The sequence below is a fragment of the Adiantum capillus-veneris genome, chromosome 11 (assembly GCF_014529385.1).
Source record: "Adiantum capillus-veneris isolate H3 chromosome 11, ASM1452938v2, whole genome shotgun sequence".
Taxonomy (NCBI): Eukaryota; Viridiplantae; Streptophyta; class Polypodiopsida; order Polypodiales; family Pteridaceae; genus Adiantum; species Adiantum capillus-veneris.
The window spans coordinates 160059538-160085466 of record NC_140941.1 but is presented as its reverse complement, the minus strand read 5'-3'; the positions used below and the strand labels follow the sequence as shown (position 1 = coordinate 160085466).

General features: G+C 47.1%; 1 long non-coding RNA gene across 1 annotated transcript in view; it reads left to right on the top strand.

The window, feature by feature from the left end:
- Positions 1-461: 461 nt before the first annotated feature.
- LOC147448314 (uncharacterized) overlaps positions 462-25929 on the top strand; it is an 85628-nt gene continuing 60160 nt past the window's right edge. Inside the window, exon 1 of the long non-coding RNA XR_015189693.1 lies at positions 462-761. This is a non-coding gene — a long non-coding RNA (uncharacterized LOC147448314). The remainder of the gene's footprint in view (positions 762-25929) is intronic.

Genomic DNA, 25929 nt, shown 5'->3' with positions numbered 1-25929 from the left:
CTGCAGTGGATCTTCACGAGATTCAACATACTAGCTAATACAATACTACTGGGCGATACTACATTTCAAATCTATTAGTTCCAAGATCCTTCGAATCTCTCTCGACGAGCTGTGAAAGGATGAGGCAGGGGTAGGCTGAATGCCATGAACGCAGACAGGCTTCCCGCGTGACGCACGAGAGAGAGAGAGAGAGAGAGAGAGAGAGAGAGAGAGAGAGAGAGGGCCTCAAGCTGTTGTATTGCGCCATCCAGAAGGGAAAAGTGAGAGAGAGACAGCCACGTGTTTGTCAGAGAGGCATTCACCCTCACCCTCACCCTGCCCTTTTCCACTTCCAAAATCCATCCCCCTTCCCTTTTCCCTCCTTTCACTAATGGCTCATTTTTTGTTTTAATTTTTTTCCAGCTGGCACCCCCTAGTGGTATAGCTAATGTGCAACTTAGCGCGCGTTCGTAGGGTAGAACTCCGTTGTAGTGTTTAACTCCAACACACGTGAAAGTGAGATGTCTTTCGAATGGAGATAGACATCTAGAATACAAACTCTGCCGATTTCTGCAAAGTTGAGACCACCCTACAGCGTTTTGCTTCCGCAAGCTGGCAGGGGTTGAACCCTGCCCGTTGAAAGAGTGAGGTTGATGAAAGACCTAGGTTCGATTCCGGGTGGCGTGCACAGTCTTATTCAGCTATACAAATTTGAATATAACGGCCATCAGCGTGACGAGTTTGAGCGTAAAGGCAGTTAGTGCGGCTAGCATGTAACGCAGGTATGGCTTTTTTCTTGCTAGATGGAGATTGCTTTGCTTTGCATGCTCAACACAACACTATGCAGTTCATGCCTAAGTCCTTTAAGAGTTCTATGATACTGGTGCTTTAGTAGCTTCTCAGCTGGTGGCCTTCGAAACAACGTAGGAAGAAAAAAACCATGACGTTGTTTTAAAGTTGAAGGTTTTCACTAATGGCTACACACTCGAGATGACCAAAGATTGCCATTGCCATTGTTTAAAAATGCGTTGAGGCTACATTTGAAACCAAGACATTACCTTTTTTGATTTTGATATTGGTGAAATCCCTAATACTCAGGCATTTCCTTCACGACTAGCCACCCGACTCCTTTGTCACAGATTACCTAGATTGAATAAATTCATATGAGATTTCAAGAGTATATATAGGCCGACAATACTCTGCGGAATTTGAAATGAGAATTTCTCAGATTGAACTTGTTTACATGTGCTCTTTCAAGTGTGTATTGTTAGATGTTAGAGATCGATGAGATTTGGATGTAATGGCTAGGTGGTGATTATAGTGCATTGAGATTTCTATCTAGATGAGACGACTGGATATTGTCATTAGTGCATCAAGAGTTCCGAAAGGATGAGATGGCTGCACATAGATCTAGGTGCAACAAAAGTTCTGGACTAGATGAGATGACTAAATTGACTGTTGCACCTCAATGTTCAGTGTGCACCGAGTGTTTGATTTGTGGAATGCATGCTCTGTGAATGTGCTGCCCTTTTTGGGATGGTCATTGGCATGTTTGCTCGAAAAGTGGGAAAGGATAAGAATCTGATAGTAACAAGATCTAGTGGATCAAGACATCCGTGAAAACATCAACATGAGATGGATGTGATAGCTAAATAAGTTACAATGATCATGATTTGTATCTAGGATCTCAACGGAAAATGTGAATGTTCAATGACTGTTGTCTTTGTGGAAGTGCTAGATGTGTGCAGTCTAGTGCTTGGGTACATAGAGTCAGTGTCTAGTTTTTCTCCTTTGTTTGTTTTGCAGGCGTAATCGAGAGTGATTACTCATGTTTTAAGAGGGGGTGTCACAAAATAGTGATGTGGTAGGACATAAGACATGGCAGGACATAAGGGGGATTAGGGTTTTTAATCCCTAGTCTCTACTAACTCAGAAGAACTCCGCTAAGGGGCCTAAAACCCTAAAAAGTTAAAAACGCGAATTTGCTGTTGACATGGCACCTGTGCGGTTGGCCCACAATTTGCGCTGACAGCTTGTTGGTGTGGCAGGTTTGTACGGCTAGTTTTTTTGGATATTTTGTGTGGCTTTTAAGGGTGAGGTGCTTTTAGAACTAATGTTGTTGGGACTCTGCTTTTAGATATCCCATGTAAGTTTAAAAGGAGCCTTTGGGCCACTCTCTAGCGCGGAGTCTAGGGGCTGGTGCGGAGTCTAGGGGCTGAGTCACGGAGGGTTGGACCCTTGGGAGTTATACCTTTATGATCGGAAATAAAGAAAGAAATATCAAAAGGGACGCCGGTCTCTGGGGTCAGTACATTTGTAAGCGGAACCTGGCTGGTCTTTTTCACACAGAAAAGGCCATCCTAGCCGAACATGTCTTCCCGTACCCTAATCTCCCGCACAAGCAAGAGTTTCTTAGCAGTGGCAGTTGCGCCAAAGAAGGACTCCACTGCTTGACAAGAAGCACGGATTACGATATGGAGGCTAAAGTTCAAGAACTCATCGAGGAGAACAAAAAGATGAAGAAACGCTTACATAAACTTGAGGAAGGGAAAGAAGTAGAGAGCCAAGCTCTGCTTGCAAAAGCACAGGAAGTCGAATTTCCCCTCGCCGAGAGTGTCATGGAAGTCCAAAAGAAAGCTCACGAGGCAGCCCATGAAAAGATTGACACCAAAATTCAAGTTGCCCTACAAGAGTGCCGACTGCAAGAATCTCTTGCCCTCAAGGTTCGGACTGGGGGGCTCCACCCACCATGATGCACTGACGAAGACACCCTTGAAGAAGCCATCACCAAACTTAATGACATTCTTCAACCAGCTCATATCAAGCCCGAAACTGTTTCTTGGATCAACGACATGCATAGGCCTGTGCCACCCAAGCAATGTATCCTCACTTTCAAGGACAAAGAGGAGCGGGTCAAGTTGCTACGCAATACCGACTCTTGAAGGGAACAAAGCTTTGGATCGCCAAAGAATTAACCACGACGCAACTCAAGATGAAAGCAAGAGAACTCAAGAGGATGCATGAAGCCCGCAAGCGAGGTAAATGTGGTAAAGCCATCATCCAAGAATTTTGAACTCCCAAACCAACTATCTCCTCGCCTAAGTCCCCCTTAGGGTTTTTGTTATTTTCTTCCATGCTTTTGATGGACCCTCAGTCCTTAAATGATATGTATCAAATGTCCCCACATACTTGGAGCGATTGTTATGCTTTGTTTATGGTCCCATGGGTCATATCTGACCTCAATGGACGATAATTTAATCTATCTATCTCTCTATTCAAGTTTAATTGTTGGAGTTTCTGTTCGTGTGTTGCTATTGATTTCTTGCTTGGAGTGTCCAAGTGTGTACAATCTAAAATTGAAATTGTTACAAAAGGTTCGTCCATCTCATCTGCCTATCCGAAAGCTGTTTCTTTGATGATCTGTAGATGTGAAATTTTATCTGAGTAAGTAATGTCTCCATTGAGTCAAAGCAAGTATCACTGCTGCTAACAACACTTTCTCGTAGATCTGTGCAACCCTCTCAGGTCTAGAGAACATTTTGCTCTCATAAGCTATGACATGGCCCTCTTGCAATTAGACTGCAGCAATACTGCTACCACAAGCATCACAGTGAACTTCAAACTGTTTCTGTAAAATTGGCAATATCAAAACATGATCAATTGTTAACTTCTCCTTAAGTGTGTTGAATGCTATAATTTTTGAGATCCCAAAGTGAATGGATCATCTTTCTGGGTCAAGGTATGCATTAGCGAAGTAATCCCCGCAAACTTTCTAATGAACTGCCTGTATTATAAGCACAAACCCAAAACACTTCGAATTTTATGTATAGTTTGAAGATTTGGCTAATTCCGAATGGTCTCTATCTTGGTTGGGTCCATCTGTACACCCTTTGTTCAAACGATGTGTCCCAAAAAGTGTATCTTAGCAGGAAGAACTTACTCTTCTTCCGTTTCATGACCAATTGTGTCTTTGCAATGCCTCTAAAATGTGTAAGAGATGTTTCCATTCTTGGAGAATACAATAATGTCGTCAAAGAAAGTGTTCATAAATTGTCTATGCTCTCTAAAAATCCGGTCCATCATCCTGTTGAACGTTGCATGGGCATTTGTGAGACCGAAAGGTATCACCAAATACTCGTACAATCCAAAGGATGTCGTGAATGGCACAAAGTGATGATGTGGCATGCCCAACTGAAAGAGAAATGGCCGAGTGGACAAGAGAAACTGAAGAAATGAACCTAAACGAACTTCAGAGCACAGGTCGTGGGGCCTCTGAGGAGGATTTCCGTAAAACGCATTAACGTGCTGACATGGCATGCTATACGGATGCTGATGTGGCGGTGACTGAAATTCCCGCGAATTGTGCTAGCTATGCCATGTTGGATTTCTGCAAATCACGTTGGCAGCTTTTGGCAGTTTCCAATGCTAGCTTTTGGGGTTTAGTGCTTTTGAGAAAAGTGCTTTTGGGGCTTTACTTTTAGGCAACCCTTGTATTGTTTATAAAGAACCCAAGGGTCTCACTCTGCAGAGCATCTGGACCTAGAGTCTGAGAGTAGAGAGCCTCGGGAGTTGTACTGTTGCGACTCGTTATAATAAAGAAATACCGGAAGGGGCGCCAGTCTTTGGGGCCAGTGCTCTGGGCGTAGAACTCCACGGTGCCATGTTGACTCTCTCTCTCATTCAGTGATTTTGTAGTTTCTGTTCGTGTGTTGCTATTGATTTCTCGCTTGGAGTATCTAAGCTTGTAATAGTGGTATTAGAGCTTTAGTTGTGTGCTTTTCTGAAAGCATACCGGTCCTTCACGAGCACACAGAGCAATCAAGATTTTGTTTGTGAAAGAATCTTCGTGTCCTTGGCTCGACTTATTCGTCACTCCACCCTTAGTCCATCGCGCATCGGGGGCGCTTTCGTCTTCATCGCTCTATCTGTTAGGCGAAGCGGAATGAATGTTTGTGCTTTGCTCAAGATGAGTGCTCCGAACTGTGCTCAAGGTTCCTTTTGTTCTTATGGAAGGGAGAGCCTTCCATTCTTAATGGAGAGTGCTACGATCACGAACAAAGTGAGTGGACACTGTGCGTGCAAGTGTATGAGACTGAGAGATAGAGAGAGAAGAGAGATACGACACCAGAGACATTGTAAAATTCTCCTCCGAAGGCTCCACTCTCGTCGGCGAGAGTGGTCTACTTATGATTGCACAATCTGGTACAATGGTGATGCATGTGAATGATGCAAGTCTAGGCTATGTCGACGATGACAACGGTGATGACGAAGTCGATTTAAGGGCTGAAATCTGCAATCTTTCTACTGCTGTCCAAAAACGCTATGGGCTGAAATCTGCGACTAGTCCGAAAACGCTGTTTTGGGGGGCTGTTTTGGTGGTTCCTTAACGCTGAAAATCTGCAGTTTAATGGCTGAAAACTGAGGTCTTTCGGGGGCTGAATTTGCTACTTCTTCATGGGCTGAATCTGCTACTTTTAGGGCTGAATCTGAAGGTCTTTATCGCTTGGAATCTGCAATCGCTGGACCTCCTCAAAACGCTAGGGCTGCTTGTCTGCTACTGACCAAAAACGCTAGCTGATCTTGCATCTTCAAAAACGCTGGGCATGTGAAAAACGCCAGGCATGTGATGGTCTTGTCGGCGACGATCTGATGCAAAAACGCCAAGGGCTTGGCTTGCTGGCGATGAAGGCTGTTGAAAACGCTAGGGATAGGTTGATGTAGGAAACGCTAGGTGAGGGAAGGGGCTATGGCGATGGTTCTTGCTCGGAGGAAAATCCACCAAGGGTCTTGTGAGAAGTTGCCTGCTGAGCTTGGCTCCTGTTGCCTCTTCTGCCATTTAGTGCTAATTTTGGTTTGCTTATATATTTTCTTACCCAAATTACCCTACCTACTTTTGTTGGAAAGTCACTTAAATTAATAAGTGAAAAATGTCAAAAATAGGGAAAATAGGCTAAAATCACAGGAAAATTCCCCTGATGGAATCTGATGGGAATACTGATGATCATGCTGTGTGCAACCAGAGGATATGCATCTATACTAAGTGACTGGGCATGCACGGTCTACGAATAGACTCACAAAAGTGCCAGATCACTTCTAATCTAGATTGACTGGACTGACTGAACCCTTGTCGTGCTGTAGCTTGTCCACGAACACATAGGGTTGGATGTGTCATGTGACATCTCCTCCTTTTTAAAGTGAGGTACTGGTGCCGAACTGTATGGCGTCGAGGGAGATCGCCAATAGCATCCGGAATCTTGGAAAGGACTCTTTGCTGGCCCACTCTAATGTGTGGGTCGTGCGGTACTTGAACTTCATAAAGGTCTACAACGCTCGCTTCTTTGGGCCGCGCCGAAAGCGACACAAAGGCTTTTGTGGCTCCTTCAATGCTTCAACTTCGTCTAGAGTCCTGCTTCTTTCTTCTTCAAGAATCTCGACAGCTGAAAATTCCTGAAACCACTTCCAACACAAAAACATGAACATACCTATTCCATGTAAAGTGACTGGAAAAAATCTTGTCTTCCTCAAAGACTGTGCACGCAACGTAGATGAACAATTAGATGGAGTGCTAAACCGTTCACCACATACATGCAAACAATGAGATCGAATCTTGTCTTTCTGATCTATATCAATCAACCGTGGCAATTCACAACGGAAATGCCCATGCTTGGTGCTCATACTTTCATGTGCTCTTTCTACAAATGTGTCATGCCAAGGAAGAGACATGGAATTTGACGTCCTTGAATGCATACTTTTCAGCTTTTCATGAAAAATCCGCATACATTTGTGCTCATTCATGAGTGAGATGTGCTCAACGTACAATATGTCGTGCCTAAGAAAAGGGATCACATAAGGACGTTGACTAAAATACAGGAAACGATCACGAATGAAACACTTGAACAATGTGTGCATATCAATCATGTGAACACATAATACTTCCTGTGAGGGTTCTTTGGACCTAGGCTTGAGAGCCAAGATCGGTTCTTCCTGAATGATCGAATCATCTTGTGGGGGTTCTTTGGCCCTTGTCTCGAAAGCCAAGATCGGTTCTTCGTGATTGATCGAATCTACAACGAGGTTAGCTTCGCTAGAAAAAGCATCCACTAACACATCATCCTTGTGAACAACCATATCATCTTCATGCAACTCATCATGCTCGTGAGAAATCACCTCTTGATCATGCAAATCATCATGCTCGTGAGAAATCAAATCTTGATCATGCAAATCATCATGCTTGTCATTGGCATCCAAATCATCATGCTTAGCAATATCATGCAAATCATCATGCTTATCTTTGTCATCCAAATCATTATGCTTGTCATTCAAATCATCATGCTTCTCACAATCATGCAAATCCCGTGTGTCATGCTTTGGAGAAGAAGAGACTAAGAGAGTCTCCTTTTCCCGAGTCTCTTGCGTCTGTGCCTGAGCTTGAGAAACGAGTCGCAAGAACTCTTTCATGTGTTGGTTGCTCATTCCTTTGACGGCGGCTGCCTTTCTTTCTTGGTGTCTACGCTCCATTTCTGCTTTTCTTTCTGCTCTTCTTTCTGCGTTTCTTGCTTCGCGTTCTAGATTCCTTTTCATAAACGTCTGCTCCAACTCCTCCATAGGAGTTAGTGCAATCTTTGACGTAGATGGGGAAGGGGGAGGGTCGGAAAAACCTCCTGGTGGGGAAAATTCTTCCTCGCCTCTCTCATGCTCATCACCTCCAAGCGAAGTATCCATTCCGCTTCGAGTGATGACCATTCTGAAGTCGTGGGTTCTTAAGTTCACGAGGAACTTGGGTTCTTGTAGGTTTTGGGTTCTTGGGTTCTTGGGTTCTTGAGGTTTTCTTTCGCTTGCAAACCGTGTTTGAGAATGATCTTCTCTTCACCCGAGTTCTACTTCTTTCCGCGGGTGCACCGCTTGGCGGCCTTGCGCTCACACCAAGGTTGCTTTTTCCCACCTCACGTCGATTGGCCGGCCGCTAAGTGCACGGTCCACTCTCAATGAGTGAAAAGAGACACAAGGGGAGGCTGGACCAGCCCTTCTTTCCTGGGATTCCTGTCACTCTTCAAAAACACGATTAGCAATTGACATGCCCAAGCGAACTTGGGTTCGTGCGACCGCAACAAGCAAAAAAATTCTTGTGATTCTTGTGGTTCTTTCCTTGAGTGATATAGAACACTGCCAAAGCTCTGATACCAATGTTAGGTGCAGCGGAATGAATGTTTGTGCTTTGCTCAAGATGAGTGCTCTGAACTGTGCTCAAGGTTCTTTTTGTTCTTATGGAAGGGAGAGCCTTCCGTTCTTAATGGAGAGTGCTATGATCACGAACAGAGTGAGTGGACACTGTGCGTGCAAGTGTATGAGACTGAGAGATAGAGAGAGAAGAGAGATACGACACCAGAGACGTTGTAAAACCCTCCTCCGAAGGCCCCACTCTCGTCGGCGAGAGTGGTCTACTTATGATTGCACAATCTGGTACAATGGTGATGCATGTGAATGATGCAAGTCTAGGCTATGTCGACGATGACGACGGTGATGACGAAGTCGACCTAAGGGCTGAAATTTGCAATCTTTCTACTGCTGTCCAAAAACGCTATGGGCTGAAATCTGCGACTAGTCCGAAAACGCTGTTTTGGGGGGCTGTTTCGGTGGTTCCTTAATGCTGAAAATCTGCAGTTTAATGGCTGAAAACTGAGGTCTTTCTGAGCTGAATCTGCTACTTCTTCATTGCTGAATCTGCTACCTCTAGGGCTGAATCTGAAGGTCTTTATCGCTTGGAATCTGCAATCGCTGGACCTCCTCAAAACGCTAGGGCTGCTTGTCTGCTACTGACTAGCTGATCTTGCATCTTCAAAAACGCTGGGCATGTGAAAAACGCCAGGCATGTGATGGTCTTGCCAGCGACGATCTGATGCAAAAACGCCAAGGGCTTGGCTTGCTGGCGATGAAGGCTGTTGAAAACGCTAGGGATAGGCTGATGTAGGAAACGCTAGGTGAGGAAGGGGCTATGGCGATGGTTCTTGCTTAGAGGAAAATCCACCAAGGGTCTTGTGAGAAGTTGCCTGCTGAGCTTGGCTCTTATTGCCTCTTCTGCCATTTAGTGCTAACTTTGGTTTACTTATATATTTTCTTACCCAAATTACCCTACCTACTTTTGTTGGAAAGTCACTTAAATTAATAAGTGAAAAATGTCAAAAATAGGGAAAATAGGCTAAAATCAGAGGAAAATTCTCCAATGGAACTGATGGATTCTGATGGGAATACTGATGATCATGCTGTGTGCAAACAGAGGATATGCATCTATACTAAGTGACTGGGCATGCACGGTCTACGAATAGACTCACAAAAGTGCCAAATCACTTCTAATCTAGATTGATTGGACTGACTGAACCCTTGTCGTGCTGTAGCTTGTCCACAGACACATAGGGTTGGATGTGTCATGTGACATTGTCTTACGGGACATAAGCCATAAAGAACCCAAGATTGGGGGGCACCTTGAAATGCCATCCATGGACAAATTTCCGGCGGGGGAGTTTGACAGAATGGAGTACAAACGTCAACTGCAGGTTGACATGTGTGTGGAAAGACTGATCAAGTACTCCAGAGACCGAAGTTTGTGAAACACCTGAAGGATTATCCGATTGATGAGATTCACTCGAGATGGCGTGAGACCGTAGAGTCTCCTTTCAAGTCGGGAAAAAAGCTGCAAGGACAGACAAGTGCAGAAAAGCAGAAACTATACTTGCAGGAAGAGCTTGACAAAGCTCTTGAAAAGAAGACGAACCAGATAATGAAAGGCTTAAAGCACTCTCGAAGAAGGGGAAAACGGCGGATTTTCCTGGTTATTTGGGCCGGAAGTCGACTTTCGAGGTGACAAGCAGATCCACGAAGCGTGCTTGTTTTGAGGATGACCCAGATTTCTGTTCTTCTTCAGAGAGTTCTGACAGTTTGTTGTCCTCTAGTTTTAGTGAGGATAAGACAAGGCGGAAGAAGCAGAGAAAAAGCAAGGAAAACAAATTTTTGAAAAAAATCTAGAAGGCATGGGAGGCCATCTAGCAATTCAAAGGATGAGAGCTTGTCCTCTTCTTACAGTGAACAAATGAGCAAGAAGACCAAGGTGTAACGGGACGGCAGCACGTGCCAACAGAAAAGACCAGATTGAACAACTTTAAGCACTTCAAATAACAACTGAATTGAAAGAGATGCACAAAACATGAGACGGGGGCGGTGGAGTTCCATCCCAAGAGAGCACTGGTCCCAAACCCTGGCGCCCCTTTTGGTATTTCTTTATATTGCATCAACAAGGTACAACTCCCATGGCTCAGCTTTGCATCTTCTGTTGGTAGACTGCTAAGTGAGAGCCCATGGGTCTTATTCAAAGACCCTTGGCCTCTAAAAGCAGTATATGAAAAGCATACAATTTAAAAGCATCTGATCCAAGCTGAGCTCACTATTGCTAACCCCCCCCCCCCCCCCCCCCCCCCCCCCCCCCCCCCCCTCTCGCTGCCGCCGCCCCTCTCTTGCTGCCCTCGCACTGCTGCCCCCTCCTCTCGTTGCCCTCGCGCTGCTGCCGCCCTCTCTCGCTGCCCTCGCGCTGCCCCCCCTCCCGCCTGTCCTCGCGCGCGGCAGCCCAGCCCGCCCCTCCCCCTGCTGCGTACTGCATTTCCCGCACGCTGCCCTCCTGCGCCGCCCACCCCCCCCCCCCCCCCCGCCCGCTGCCCTCTCGTGCTGCCACCCCCCCGCCCGCTGCCTCTTGAGCTGCCGCCCCCCTGCCCGCCTTATCAGCTTCCCCTCCCCCCGCCTTCCTCTTTCCCGAAGTCTCCCTGCAATTGGCTTTGGCGGCATTGTTCTTTGGACAGTGCTCGGCGCGCTCGATTGCAGAGGTTTTTTCTCCATCCGCTTCTTCGCCACAGTAGTAGACACAGATGGAGGCTCCAGCTCCGCCATAGTGGGACTCGTCTGAAGCCCCCTCGCCCGACCCCGCTGAGCCCACCATTCGACTTGCTCTTTCACCGACAGAGCAAGCGAGCCTTGCCGCAAAGGTAGAGCGCTTGCAGGCGACTTCTGTCATCTGCAAGATTCTCGACACCCGACTTAGTAGAGGAGAGTTGCGTGACCTTCTCGAGGCCCGCCTTCTTGCAGAGGTGGGCAAGATCTTGGACGTACAGATACTCAGACGAGGTTACTATCAGATCGAGTTTGAGACCTTCGAGATGGCGTCCAAGGTCATTGCCATGAGTCCACTGACCATCCGAGCAGCACGAGCCCACTTTCGACAGTGGAGACATGGTTTCGACCCTACTTCGGATGTTCTAGTAGAGGAGGCAGACATCCCCATCTCCGTCTGCTTTCCTAGTTTGCGGAGGGAGTACATACCACTATTGTCCTGGATAGGCTCAACCATTGGGACTGTCCTGGAGACACCTCGCACGGCAACCTCAGTAGCTGCCAAGGGGGCTGGCATTCCCTCAGTTTGCGTTTTGGTCAGAGACACTCACACGCTCCCTAAGGTCATTCTTCTACCTCGGGTGAGTGGGGGTTGGTTTAGACAGTGTGGAGTATTCGGGCCTCCCGAACCAGTGCTTCATTTGTCGACAGATGGGCCATCTTGCGAAGGCCTGTCTACGGAGGAGACCTCGACCTACACCACAGACTCAGCCCGAGCCTGCAAGGGCTGGCCAGCAGCCACAGACAGAGACACAAACTCAGCCCGAGCCTGCAAGGGCTGGCCAGCAACCACAGATAGAGACACAGCGCACACATGCAGAGCCACCCTCTAAGCCTGGGGCTCCAGCAGAGGAGGGATGCCAGCACGCCCGTGGTCGACAAGGGCAGGGGCCACAGCGACAGCCTGGCACTCAGAGTGGTCCTCAGGTGCCTATCCAGCAGCACTGGGTTCCTACGGGGAACCGGTTTGGTCCTCTTGAGCAGAAGGAGGTCCCTGCTCCAGCCCCCACCCCAGCCTCACCCTCGACAGCCCCTCCCCCCTAGAGTTCCCCCCCTCCTCATCATCCTCCCCCCCGCCTCCTGCTCCCGCCGCCTCTTTCCCCTGCCCCTCTATCTCTGCCGCTCCCCCCCGTCCCTCTTCTCCATCGTTCCCCCCTGCTCCTACTCCCCCCCTCCCGCTCCAGTCCCACAGTCAACCTAGGGGGCAGGGCCCTCTCCGGCTGCTAGGAGATCTCTTGGCAACGCCTTTGCCACGAGTCGCTTGGCGAGAGAGGGACAGCCTTTCTTGCAACCCCCTCTACAGGTACAGATGTCTCCCCTTGCAACTATCCCTCGTGGTCTGACGAGCATCGACATACGGCGCCGATGGGACTCCCTCGATTACGACTTTACTCGTTTTCTCGGCGATCCCTCAACAGACCATGAGACAGCCTGCTTCAGGGTCCATGTTCTGTTCCTTGCAGCTAGGGGGACAGAGGCCTTGGACTCAGCAGTTGGCTTCTCCTTTCCCCTTTGCGGCAGGGACCAGACTGAGTGGACTCTCGACTCAGTGTTGGGATGGTTGCACACACAGGTCCTAGAGTTCTCTCACCACATGGGAGAACTAGGAGTTATAGACATGCTTGAATTTGTGGCCATTAGCCAAGTTTGCGGTGACACCGCCAAATACAGCAGGATGTAGACACATTGTGGTTTACTGTCGATACACAATGCTTGCCATGCTATGTACACATTCATGAGGACTCCTGGACAGAGGAGGTTGCTTTGCGTACGGCTCGCTCTGCTTGGGCTTGGGCCAGACACTCGTTGCAGTCACGTCTATCTAGAGGACGCTCGGATGTGGATTACTCCCCATCCAAGCGAGCCTTGAAGATAGACCGTTTAGCTGCTGTGGCAGCATCTGTTCTCTCTCGCTCCCCATGAGGATCGTCTCATGGAACGTGTAGGGACTTGGTGGGGCCCCAGTTTCAGCGTCAGCGGGGCCGACTGCGTCAGGAGCTTCAACGCTGCCTTGTGGGAGGAGAGATTGATCTCCTTATGCTTCAGAAGTACCATCTGTGTGTGAGCCGCATTAGACGTTGTGGTCAACTCTTGCGTGGACGATATGATACTTTTTGGTCAGCTGCTTTTGGAACTGGAGGCATGCAGGGTGGGGTATGTATGACTATTGCGGACTCTTTGCAGCAGGCCATTATGGGCAGAGGGATTATTGTGCCAGGCAGGGCTCAATGGATTACTATGCAGGTTCAGGGTTGCCTTGTGGGCTTCCTGAACATCTATGTGCCCAATGTGGCGAGTGCTCGAGCAGAGTTTTGGTCACAGATAGTTGAGTCCCTGCCGCAGGCAGAACACTGGTGCATAGGGGGGGACTTCAACATGTTGGAGGACCCTTCTGACAGGATTGGTGGTAGCCATGCTACTATGCATGGGGTTGAGCTGGCAGCTTGGGAGAGGTTTTGTATGACTCTGAGGGTCTCGGATGTTTGGCAGCACTCTAGTTTTATGAGCCCCCCAGACAGCCTTGCCTTCTCTCGTTCGGACCGCAGAGTGGGAGGAGTGAATCTATCGCCGATAGATCGCTTCTACACTAGTGACCATTTCAGTGACTTGGGAGGGACAGTTGGCATTCTGGCAGGGACTTCCTTCTCGGACCATGCACCAGTGATCCTCACAGTGGCAGACAGACAGAGGAGAGGGAGCACGATGCTTCGCATCCCAGAGAGGGTCTTGTCGGACTCTGCACTCAGAGAGCGAGTAGAGGCTCTCTGGACAGAGAGCTTGGACAGACAGGTTTCTCCTGCTGCTGACAGAGTGGCCTCAGGACTAGCTCAGATTAGCCGTTTCTTTCTCCAGGAGTCTTTCGCTCGCCGGGCTGTAGCGAGAGAGGAGGAGTAACGTCTCAGACGGGGCATTGCTTCGTTATAGAGGATGCAAGAGCAGCATCCAGACAGTCCTTGGTTGGAGGAGCAACTACAACAGACTCGACAGGAGCTTGTTAGCACAGAGGAGAGGCGACACGAGTTTGCTTTCCACCGATAGGCATCTCAGTGGACACAGGTGGGCGACAGAGTGACTGGTGCTTTCTTTGAGGCAGTGGGTCCTCGGCATTCGCTTGCCAAGGTCAGTCAGTTGCGTAGGCCCGACGGGTCAGTTGCTCTCGAGCCCGAGGATATGTGTGCAGTTGCTACTGACTTTTACCATGAGTTACTGTTTGCAGAGCCTCAATTAGAGTGTCAGGATGCATGTAGGGAGTAGGTTTGGGCACAGATGCCTTGTCTTGTGACTGAGGAGATGCGTCAGAGGCTTGAGTTGCCACTTCAGCTTGAGGAGCTGCACACGGCTCTTAGGGCCCTCCCCCGTGGTACCTGTCCAGGTGAGGATGGGTTGACTCCTAGTTTTTTCTTAGAGTACTGGGACCTGCTTGGCCCAGATCTCCGTAGTGCTTTTCAGTACATTTTGCACACAGGAGTGATGTCTGACAGCATGAGTGAGGGCTTGATCTACCTCATTCCCAACGAGGGTGGCTCCTTGGATGAGATTCGACAGTGGCGCCCCATCACCATCCTCAACTCAGCTTACTAAATTCTTGCCAAGGCTCTGAGTTTGAGGATTCAGCCACTTCTAGAGAGCCTTATACATGGGACTCAGACAGGTTTTGTCAAGGAACGCAGTATCCTTGACAACATCTTTACTTTTTGGGAGGCTTCTGCCCTAGCACGGCTCCGTGGTGAGGACCTAGTGATTCTTCTTCTCGATTTTGAGAAGGTATACGACAGAGTTGACTGGGACTTTCTAGAGGGCACTCTACGTAGGATGGGCTTCCCAGTTGCTTGGATCAGAGGGGTGTCAGCTTTGTACAGACAGCCTCACAGTCATGTACTTTTGGCAGGAGGTAGAGGTGATCGCTTCATGCTCATACGTTCAGTCAGACAGGGCTACCTCTTGCCCCCTTCCTCTTTCTGTTCTATGCGGAGGCAATGAGCAGGTTTTTGGTGTCGCAGCAGGTTGGTCTACGGGGCTTAGCATTCCCTATTCGGGGAGATGAGCTATTGGACGCTGAGTTGCCGACGACTCAGCCTTGTACTTAGATGGCTAGGAGGCCAACCTTCACAGGTGTGAGCAGGCTCTAGAGACCTTCTGTTGTGCATCGGGCCGCTTCAGGCACACTGATCAACTGGAGAAAGACAATGGCTTTCTCGGTTGGTAGTGCTCCTGTGCCCGATTGGATGCCAGGAGAGGGTTTTAGGTGGATTCCTCCAGAGACTGCGGTTCAGTACTTGGGCTGTTAGGTTGGTTTGGACTTGTCTCCCGAGTAGCAGATTGCTCCCCTCCTCCTGTCTATCAGGAGAAAGTTGTTACACTGGAGCTCAGCACGACTTTCTTTGGCTGACAGAGTAGTTGTGGCCAACCAGGTGTTGTTGGCGACTATGTGGTACATCACTTCTTGCTGGATCTTCTCGAGTTCTTGTATCAGCCAAGTAGAGAGGCTGATCAGGGACTTCCTTTGGTCAGGACGTGACACTCAGATAGCCCGAGCCAAAGTGGCTTGGCAGGTCATCACTCTTCCTTGTTCACAGGGAGGGCTTGGGATCATTGACCCAGCACAGCAGAGCAGAGCCCTTCTTGGGAAGTTCATAGTCAGAGGACTTCTTCTAGGTGAGGAGTCCTGGACGGAGTTCTTGCTACAACGGCTTCGTGCTAGGGTGCCTCAGGCTGGAGGCCCCTGGCGACCTTCGACGAGGTGGATCTTCACAGAGATGCGCAGAGCTGGTTTGAGCAGGAGACTGGAGGACCGCTTCGCTGTGAGTTTGCTTCGATCTTGGGAGCTCTTGCGGCGAGGCCTGGAGCAGAGATAGCCTACTTGCACGAAGGAGCGCCTACGGCAATCCCTTGTCTGGAACCCCATGGTTAGCACTTAGAGAGGCCACTTGGTTGGTAGTCGGCCTCATCTTTCCTGGGGTCCCATGGCAGCGGGCCCAGCGCGCTCTTTAGGTGACTGGTTAGAGTTCACAGGCTTGTCAGAGGAGGTGCAGGGTTTCCAGCTACAGGGCATGAGAGGGGTGCAGAGCATGTGCTAGGACATCTAAGAGGCAGTTCCAGCTGAGTGTCTTACGCCTCTCGAGCTAGTAGCACCCAGGTTGATGGGAGCCTTCACACCACTAGAGGTTCTCATCTCAGTCAGGGCCTGCTCAGAGACTGTTCCATCCCTTTTCTTCGAGCTTCAGGGTGGGGGACGCTTACAACGAGTTGCAGTAGAGGCCCCGCAGGTGGCAGAGTGCTGTTTTCAGAGTATCCGAGTAGTGGGCATCTGTGGGAGGACTTGTGTCATCGATCCTGACCCAGCAGCTCTTGAGACTGGACACTGGAGGTTGTGGGCTTGGGAGTGCTGTCCACTGGCACGAGTACATTGGGATCCTGGTGAGTGGCTCTGGAGGGACCCTTTCTCTTCTGCAGACCACCTAGGTGTCCCGTTCTTTCAGTACACTGTTCGACTGGGAGGTCATATACTAGCAGCACAGAGAGAGGCCCGCCCCACTACAGCACCTCATTGGCAGAGGAGGGTCTCACAGCTGGCAGCCTTCTGGGAGAGGTTGTGGGACTCCAGACAACCGAGGTGAGTCACCTTGTTTCAGTGGTTGGTCGCACACAAAGCTACAAAAGTTGGGAGCTGGCTAGTGCATAGTGGTCTCTCGGCCGCATGTGCAGCTTGTGACCATCTTGTGGAGAGTCAGTGTCACTGTCTTTGGGACTGTCCTTCGACTCAGCAGGTGTGGCTTCGAGTTCTTCGGCTGATGCCTGCTCTCTCCACGGCTTGACAGTACACTTGGGGAGCAGCGGCTTGGTCCACCCTCACTGGCCCAGCACTTCAGTTTGAGCTATCTTCCACTGCCAGGATGATAGTGATGCAGGAGGGGCGACCTACACTCAAGCCTGCCACAGAGCTTACTCCAGAGGAGTGGTGCAGCGAGAGAGAGGAGTGTTGGGAGCTCATCAGTGGCCTGACCCTCTGGTTCATCTGGCGGGCCCATTGCTTCCGCATCTTTGAGGCTCGCCCTTTGCCACAAGCAGAGACTGTTCGCGATTTTTGGCTAGAGCTGATCTACACTCTCAGAGGACAGCTCGAGGGACTACAGGGCAGCTCCGACCGCATGCGGGAGCGTAGAGAGGCTTTCCTTGGACTCTGGCGTCCTGGGCCTTTCTACACCATGGTCCAAGGTGTGCTCCGATGGCACTACCGACTACCTGTGTGGCTTTTTCCTCCCCCCATTTCTTGATTTAGCCCCATTGTACATATGCTGGTTTTTTCATTGGAAGAGTCTCCCACCATGGTTGTTGTAGCCCTCTCTTGAAGAGGTTGTTGTAGCCCTATGGGCAGTTTCAGTAACTAATAGAAGGATCTTTTTCTCGAAAAAAAAAAGTATATGATCCCAAGAGTGTGGAGTCCAAAAAGTTGTTTGCATGTTTCACACAAATGCGTATTGCCGCGTCAACAACCTGTTAGCGCGAATAGCGGCGGTCTGTAGTGTGCCACGTCAGCATGTCAGCGCAAATTGCGGGCTGTCCGTTCAAGCCTGCTACGTCATCAACTTCATTCGAAATTGACTTTCCGGCTTTATTTTAATTGTCTTTGGGTCACTTCAAACTTGGGTCCCATCTGACAGGGGTCCCATAAGTTGGTAAACTTTTATTAATTTTCCCCACTCCGCGAGGACCTGTAAGTTGGTGAGAACTTCTTTTGCTGCTCCTTCTTAGGGTTTAGGCCCTTGGTTGAGATCTGCAGGTTGGCTCCGTTCTTCAATGGCTTGACACGCCAGCAGTTTGTGATACAAGGAGTTCAAGGAAGGGGGTCAAGCCGTCATGTTTGAGACGTTTGTAGGCTACCAGCACACCCATTGAGCCCTTGAGTTTATACAGTAGTTTGACATTTCCTTCTCTGGAGGTTGGTTCTTGGAACACTTCAAGGTGCAAAGGGCGGCATCTTACTTGAAAGAAAATGCACAGACATGGTGCTCTACTTTGTTGTTACGTAGAGAAGCACCTATGAGCGTGGATAAAATTCAAGAAAATTTTCACATCAACTTGGATTTTTTACGAATATGAAGAAATGTTATCACGGCTTGGCATCATTTGAGGATGACTAAGAAAGACACGTTGGATGACTATTGCTAGAGGTTTTGGGATACTTACTTGCTAGTGTTCTTGTTTCGGAAGATTACTTTGAGGGACCAGATTGAGCGGTATTGTTGTGGTTTGCTAAAAGAGATTCAAGAGTATTGTCTAGAACAAAAGTTTGACTCTATTCAAAGACTTATGGGACATGCTAAGCAAGGATTTGGAATGCATGGTGGCTTATTGACTTATCCTACAGACAGGATAGTATCCACCTCAACAGGGCAAGAGTCTTTCAATGAAGAGAATGAATCAGGGGAACCGGATGACAGCTCATTATAGGATTCTGGAGCAGTGAGAATCAGATGGTAGTGTATCTGAGGGTTCTGACAAACTAAGGGTTTAGTTGATACTTTTTCTAGTGAAGCTAACCTCATTGCAGATTCGCTCAATCACGAAGAACCGATCTTGGCTCTTGAGTAGAGGTCCAAAGAACCCCCACAGGAAGTATTCTGTGTTCGAATGATTAGTCAGCACACATTGTTCAAGTGTTTCATTCGTGATGCTTTCTTGTATTTTAGTTACCGTTCTTATGTGATCCCTTTTCACAGGCATGCCATATTGTACGATGAGCACGATTCACTCATGAATGAGAACGAATGTATGCGGATTACTCATAAAAAGATGAAATGTTTGTATTCAAGGAATTCACATTCTATGTCTCTTCCTTGGCATGACACAGTATCCGAAAGAGCACAAGAAAGATTGAACATCTTGTGAACAATCACATCATTATCCTGCAAATCATCATGCTTATGAGTAATCACATCTATATCATGCAAATCATCATGCTCTTGACGAATCACATCGTGATCATGCAAATCATCACGCTTATCATTATCAAGCAAATCATGTGTGTCGTGCTTTGAAAAAGAAGAGACTGAGAAAGTCTTCTTCTCCCGAGTCTTTTCAATCTTCGCCTACACATTAGAAATGAGAGATGAAGAACGAACATGTCACAAACGGGAGCACATAGCAATATAGAATATACTCGGATAAATAGAATTTATCACTTAATACTGAAGCCAGAGGGTATATATATATATATATATATATATATATATATATATATATATATATATATATATATATAGAGAGAGAGAGAGAGAGAGAGAGAGAGAGAGAGAGAGAAGATCGACACAATACTGGGACCAGAAGATGGGCTGGTACCCCCCCCCGTAATAGTATCTTCATTATTGAGGAGAAGTCTATACAAGCACTTGAACGGAACGTATTACCACATTTGTTCTAGAATAAGACTTAATGGTTCCCGGAAGCCTTGGCTTTCTATTTCTGGGGCAAAACCCTATTCCAAGGAACTTCCGTTCCTTATTCCAATTCCTCGAGAATCAAGGTTCTCGCCTCTTGATCTCACCTTTCAGACTCAGGGCATGGCATCCCTGCGACTCTTTTCCGACTCTGTTTCCAGAGTCCTCTTCCCACAGAGAATAACTCCGCTTTGCCGGACATGAAGTCCTTACTTTGTAATCTCAACTTTCGGATCCCCAACTCGAGAGTCTACCACTCTCGGATCCATGGATCTACGTCCCAAAACTCGGGTACGAAACCCTTGGGCTGATCTTGCTCTAGTTCCTCAGAGCGCTTTTCTCCTGCAGAGGCTCATGCCTTCCTCTGCTCCTGCTTCCTCACTAACACCTGCAAAGAAATACTTAGAGATCATAACATGAAAATCGTTACCTTCAAAGTCTCGATGCTCAAACGCAACTCGGTTCTCGAAAAGCAATTCCCCAGAAGAGATCTCTACACAGAGAATCGTCTCTTCCAATCCTACACACAAAAGAGGTGTGTTCTCGAATTCCTTCTCGTAAATCAGCCCCGTCTACGACGTTTGTGGGATGAAAACAGAGAAAAACAGTAACTTGTCGCGATGGAAACACGCTCCGTAGGCACTTCTTTGCGAGGGAACTCGCGTGTTGGGACTGAGCAAGATCTGGTACACTTGGGGCAGCCATGGGCATCATCGGCTACGTCTTCTTTACGGATGAAATTTGCAGCAACATCTTCTTCTTGCAAAAACTGATCTCCTCCTTTGAGTGAGGGCATGTGATGCTTTTATAGCTCGGCCACGGCACGAATAGCTGCTCGTGTAGAGATCACGGTCGTTTTTTTTTTCTTTTGCCAAAAAAAGAGAGAAAAAACGCTGGCTTATTGTTGCCTTATTTATCAACTTATTAAGTGGGCAGCCGGCATATTTTAAAAATAGTATGAATCTATCCAAAAACTCAATAAAACCTTATAAGTTAAAAACAATGCTTTCACAGCACTTCCCAGGCATCCCTGGATGCAATCACATGCACAATTGCAATGCAGACATAGACTTCCTTGCGGGAAAGCATCTGCTTTTCCGAAAAGCAATCCCGCTTTCTCAGAAAGCATCCGTTTTTCCTCAAAGTTTCCTCTGAACCCATCTTCATTCAAGTGCTTGCTTTTCCTTGTGCACAATTCTAACACAGTTCGGAATTTCCTCGACAATGGATATTCCCTTATTAATGCACCTGTCACCCACATTGTGACGCATCAGGAATACCCATCACCTAGTCTTTTTCTACCGAACTTACGGTACAATCTCCTTCACGATGCTCTATGTCACCCATCCTATGACGCATCAGAGACGTTCGCTCCTGGATGGTCGAATACTTCTTCCCGATGCTCCTTGTCACCCATCCGATGTGACGCATCAGAAGTACCTGTACATCAGAAGTACCTGTTCTTGGTGGACTTACAAATATTCCCGTTCACAGTGCTCCCGTCATTACTTTGAATGACACACTAGGAGTACTCTGTACTCGGATGTCCCCAGTGAGAAAAACCCTCTCACTTAAAATTCCAATAATTCATTTAGAATTATTTTTCCTTGGTGTTCCAAGCGAGAAAACCCTCTCACTTATAAATCCAATAATTCATTTAGAATTATTTTTCTATCAGATAAAGCCAATTTAGCAATATCCCTCTCACTTATAAACAGTTGTCCTCAACTGTAGAGGTCCAACTGAACTGCCCGGAGAGAAACCGGAAAAATTCAAAATCTTGCTCAATGGTGAGTTGAGCTGGCCCTTTCTTAGAAGAGAAATTAAAAATTAAATTAAACCAAAATTCAAGAATTCAATACTTACCTTACCAGTTCATGTCCTTCCTCTAGTACCTCGAGGATATCCTTCACCAATCATCAAACTTACGAGCCATGTAAGAACTCGGCATTCATGTCTTTCCAACAGATCCGAAGTTTCCTCATCCGAGAATCTGTTAACTCACTTTCGCCTTCTCAACCTGGAGAAGAATAATCCTCCTAGAAATCAATCTAGGTATCTGTCCTTGCGCATAATCCTGCACTGTTAGTCCAGAGGGTATTAAACCTCTTGTGTCCTCACACATAGGGAATGCCCAAATCATAGAGTATTAATCTCGATATCTTTCTTTCACAAATAGAGGCTGCGATCACCTTAAAGAAGGTTCTTGTTCCAGGCCGTCGCTCAACGTAGGCAGACGGTTCCAGTCCGAAGATTCCATGTGTACGGCGATACTTCTTTCTAATCTTTTTCTCCTTTGAGTTATTACTACCAGCAGTGTTTTCCCGACGCCCATTAGCGTCTCTCCGAATCTGTGAATATAAGTGGAGAGAATCTGTGAATATAAGTTCAAACTAGGCCCTTTGAAGGGCGAGCTCGCTTTAGATCTCAATGATGTTCTCCCATATGTGGTTAAGGTAATTCTTACCATTTGTAAACAGTTGGCGAATTATACTCTTACGAACATTATTGTTTGAATTGATTCAAGCAGCGTGTAAATGCTACTTGACCTGCTCATGGAGAAACATATACCGCAACCAAAAGGTGCTACTGTAATGGTAAAAGCACATAACATACTCAATGATCAACGACCATCAGAAAACCTCTTCTCCGTAGAGAAACTCAAATTTCTTCTACCGAACACATTACAAATAGAGATTCTCGTGTTTGAATATCCTTGCACGCAAAAAGGCGCTCAAGAGAGTATAACAAACTCCTGTCCAGTTCCTTGGCATAGGTCTGCATCTTTGTGTGTTATCCATGTACCCAAAGGTGTACATAATTCTTTAGTTGTGTTAGAGTTTCGGTGAACCTGGGAAAATTACCTTCCCTTCGTAAGATCTTTAGAGTGAAAACGCTCAACCTGACGATCCCTTGGCTCGATCTTAGAGCAAAACCCGGTCATCAAATAAACTTGGATTTCAAATGTGGAATTGTACGAGCATAGACCAAGGCCATCTCTTGCTTCTTCCCTTATAAAGAGAGTATTCCTCACTTGTGTAAAAAGCACTACCATATCTTCCCTTACCGGGTAGGGGGTGTGGGCTTAAAGAGTACTCAAGCTTAATGAAAGTATTTCTTTGCTTGAAAGCTCAGAATGGTTCCTTCATAATTTCCTACCTGCAGTAAGCAGGTGATCTGTTTGAGAATTACCAGATAGCAGATCAATCATGGACCTTCTGGATGGAGCCGTCATTACTTTGAATGACGCACTAGGAATACTCTGTACTTGGATGTCCCCAGTGAGAAAAACCCTCTCACTTAAAATTCCAATAATTCATTTAGAATTATTTTTCTTTGGTGTTCCAAGCGAGAAAACCCTCTCACTTATAAATCCAATAATTCATTTAGAATTATTTTTCTGTCAGATAAAGCCAATTTAGCAACAGAACAACTTGCTCTCCACGAATGCAATGGGAGAGTCACTTTCAACATTAAAAGTGAACATATTTTCTGCCCAATCAATGCGAGGGTTATGCTCACGAAACCATTGAATGCCCAAAAGCATATTACATCGTGAAAGAGGAGAGACTACAAATTTTTTGCGGAAGGACACTTGTTGAACAATGAACAAAACATCAAGGCACTCTTGCGTGATGAGAGAGTCCATACCGGGAGAGAAGCCTGACACCTCGAAAGGAGATGTCTTGCTAACCTCCAAGCGGGCTCGTTCGACAAGAGAGTCACTAATCAAGTCATGCATACTGCCTGGGTCAAATAATATGACAAAACGCTTACCCTTATGACCATAACACTTAATGAGAGACTTATCAACGGGAGGATTATGAGAGACTTGGGTTACACTCGTGTTCTCATTTATTGCATTGACAGAGGAAGTGGGTTCTGTGGGTTCTTTAGATTCATTAGATTCAAGCTTACGACATGTTCTTTTTATGTGACCCTTGATGTGACAATGATAACAACGACCTTCCTGAGAATAAATGCTTTGTTCTTCTGACGTGATGTATCCTCCTAAAATTCCTTGTTCTACCTTTTCATTTGGAGTGAGCTTAGGTTTAGAAATTGTGTTAGCTTTACCCTTAGGTTCATTTGGAGAGTTCTTTTCTCAGAGACTAGAGGAAGATTGGTTAGAAGAGTTACCATTCTTACCATTCTTACTGTTCTGAGAAGTGTGAGTGGTACTTGGAGAAGTCTTGTTTTCCTTGGGCTTTCCATTGTTGTGCTTTATTTCCTGTGCGAGAGCAATCGCCACCGCCTTGTTGAGATCGATTGGGTCGAGGACTTCGACATCAAACCTGATATAGCCGTCCAACCCGAAAATGAAAGCCTTCTTGCGCTCATCATCCAATTTGCATAATTGGGTGCCGAGCTGCAAAACACGATTAGAGAAAAATATACCATGTTGCTTGAGATTGCGCCTGAAACCGGCCTGTACTTTCAATCTAAAAAGGGCGGTAGACTTTACTTCAAACCTTGATTTAGCTTTCACCCATTATTAGTCGTCTATTCTACCTGTACTTTCAAGACACAACACGGGGGAAAGGGATACAGGCTGCTAAATTGCACCTGTATGAGAAGACTGACACCAGATTGGCCCCTAACTTAGACGCCCCTTTCGGTATTTCTTTATTGCTTAAAAGAGGGAATAAACGCTGTGGTTCCCTACAAGTTGCCCCGCACAAGCTTGGCTGAATTTCAACTGTTCCGGCCTGATTTCGACAGCATAACTGTACTAGGACCCTTCACAGTCAGTATTCCCACGCATTGAATGACTTTCCCGACGCATACGGGCACTTTGCAAAACCTGGCGAGAATCTGCAGCACGCTGAATTCTCTGTTTTCAGCCCCGAAAATGCGCCAGATCACCTGTACAGCAGTCCCCTCGCGTCCCCGAACCTCCTGGGGGTATTAGGGACCGTTTAGGGCCAAAACCCTAAACCTGCAAAAATACACAGCAGGCTGTAATTTACTGTTTCGGGCTCCGTTTCGCGTGCCGGTCGCATCCGTAGCAAGTCCTCGAGCTCCCGCAGCTGTAGGGCTACTTGCCCTTTGAATCGGACGAGATTTCTGGCGTGAAACCTCTCCGAATTCACCTGTACCTACGGGGGATTAGCCCCTAGCTAATCCAGTACCTGTGCAAGAGGCTCTTGCCTTGGCTATCGCGCATGCCACACAACTGTACATTGGTCAATTGAAAATCCCACTAGAGGGGCATAACATATTGCCATAGGGGAGAGAGAGGGCAGTGCGTAGCGTGCAGGGCATCATTCCTGGCACCGCACTGTACATAGGAGGGAAAGGAAGCACTCCATAGCTCTTAACCTGTGACAAAAATCTGCAAATGAGCCTCTCCCAGCTTAAAATTCAGCGCCACCTTCTCTTGCATGAGGAAAGTGCACCAGAATGTGCCACTTGGCGAATTTACAAGCATTTTCCCGTTTCGGGGTTGCCGCCTAAAAATATCCTGACCGGTTGCCCAGTTGACTTCGCGGCAGAGTAATAAAATGTTCCCTTTGTCATTCCGAAGGTAATGACGCGGACACATTTTCAGGTCCCAAAATAGCAGTTCCCTAAATTTTAGGAGATGCTGCCATTGTATCTTTGTAGGTCATCCGACCCTCTTTGTACACTGCAGCCACATCAAAAACTGAAATGTAGCCTATGTAGCAAAGGATTCCACTTTGGCTAGTCAATGACCCCACTTTGGCTAACCATAGTCCTTGTCCAACCTTAGTGCTCTCTTGCTCTTAGGCCTGGACTCCCTCTGGACAGTTCCACACTAGCTATGCAATGCAGGGCAGTTAGATTTCCCGAGGGGTGTTTCCAAAAAGTGAAAGTAAATGAATAATAAGAAAGAAATCAACAAAAAGGATAGATAGTAGTCACACGCTGGTGACATACCCCCCCTCTTGAAATCTCAAACGTCCTCGTTTGCATCTATGTCGTACATGCTCACAGTCAACACTGATGTATTCAACACCTGTCGACACATGTACGACACATACATGCTCATTGTCAACCCTGGTGTATTCAACACCTCGTCGACACATGTATTGCCTGCGTGTGAACCCTGTCCCAATGACATAGTGGTAGCTTCGCACTCTGCCATTGCTATGAGTCACTAACTTTCCAATGACAAAATGGTAGCTACACATTTTGCCACTGTCTTATAGTACACGTTGGGCCCAGTAACACTTTCGAGCATACCCAAACCGACAGTTCAAGAATGCAGTTACACATGTACCCTATAATAGAAGCAATTACTGTATCCTTGACAAACTGACAAGAAATACTCACTTCTATAGCACTAACCAAACTTTTGGACATTCCATAAGAGTAATTGCCAAACTGACAATCTGTACAGCTCTAACATTCATGTAACAGGTATTTTATTTGAGCTCACTTTAAATACCATGTACATCATTTGTTTTAGAAGCCATTGTCACACTGACAATCCATGTAGCTTTGAAACTCAAGGGGTCAAGGTAGGTTGCAAATCGAAGGCTTCAAGGTAAAGTGATAACACAGTTGGTGACTCTGCAAGTTCACCTTCTTCCATTCACTTAGCATCCATTGGTGG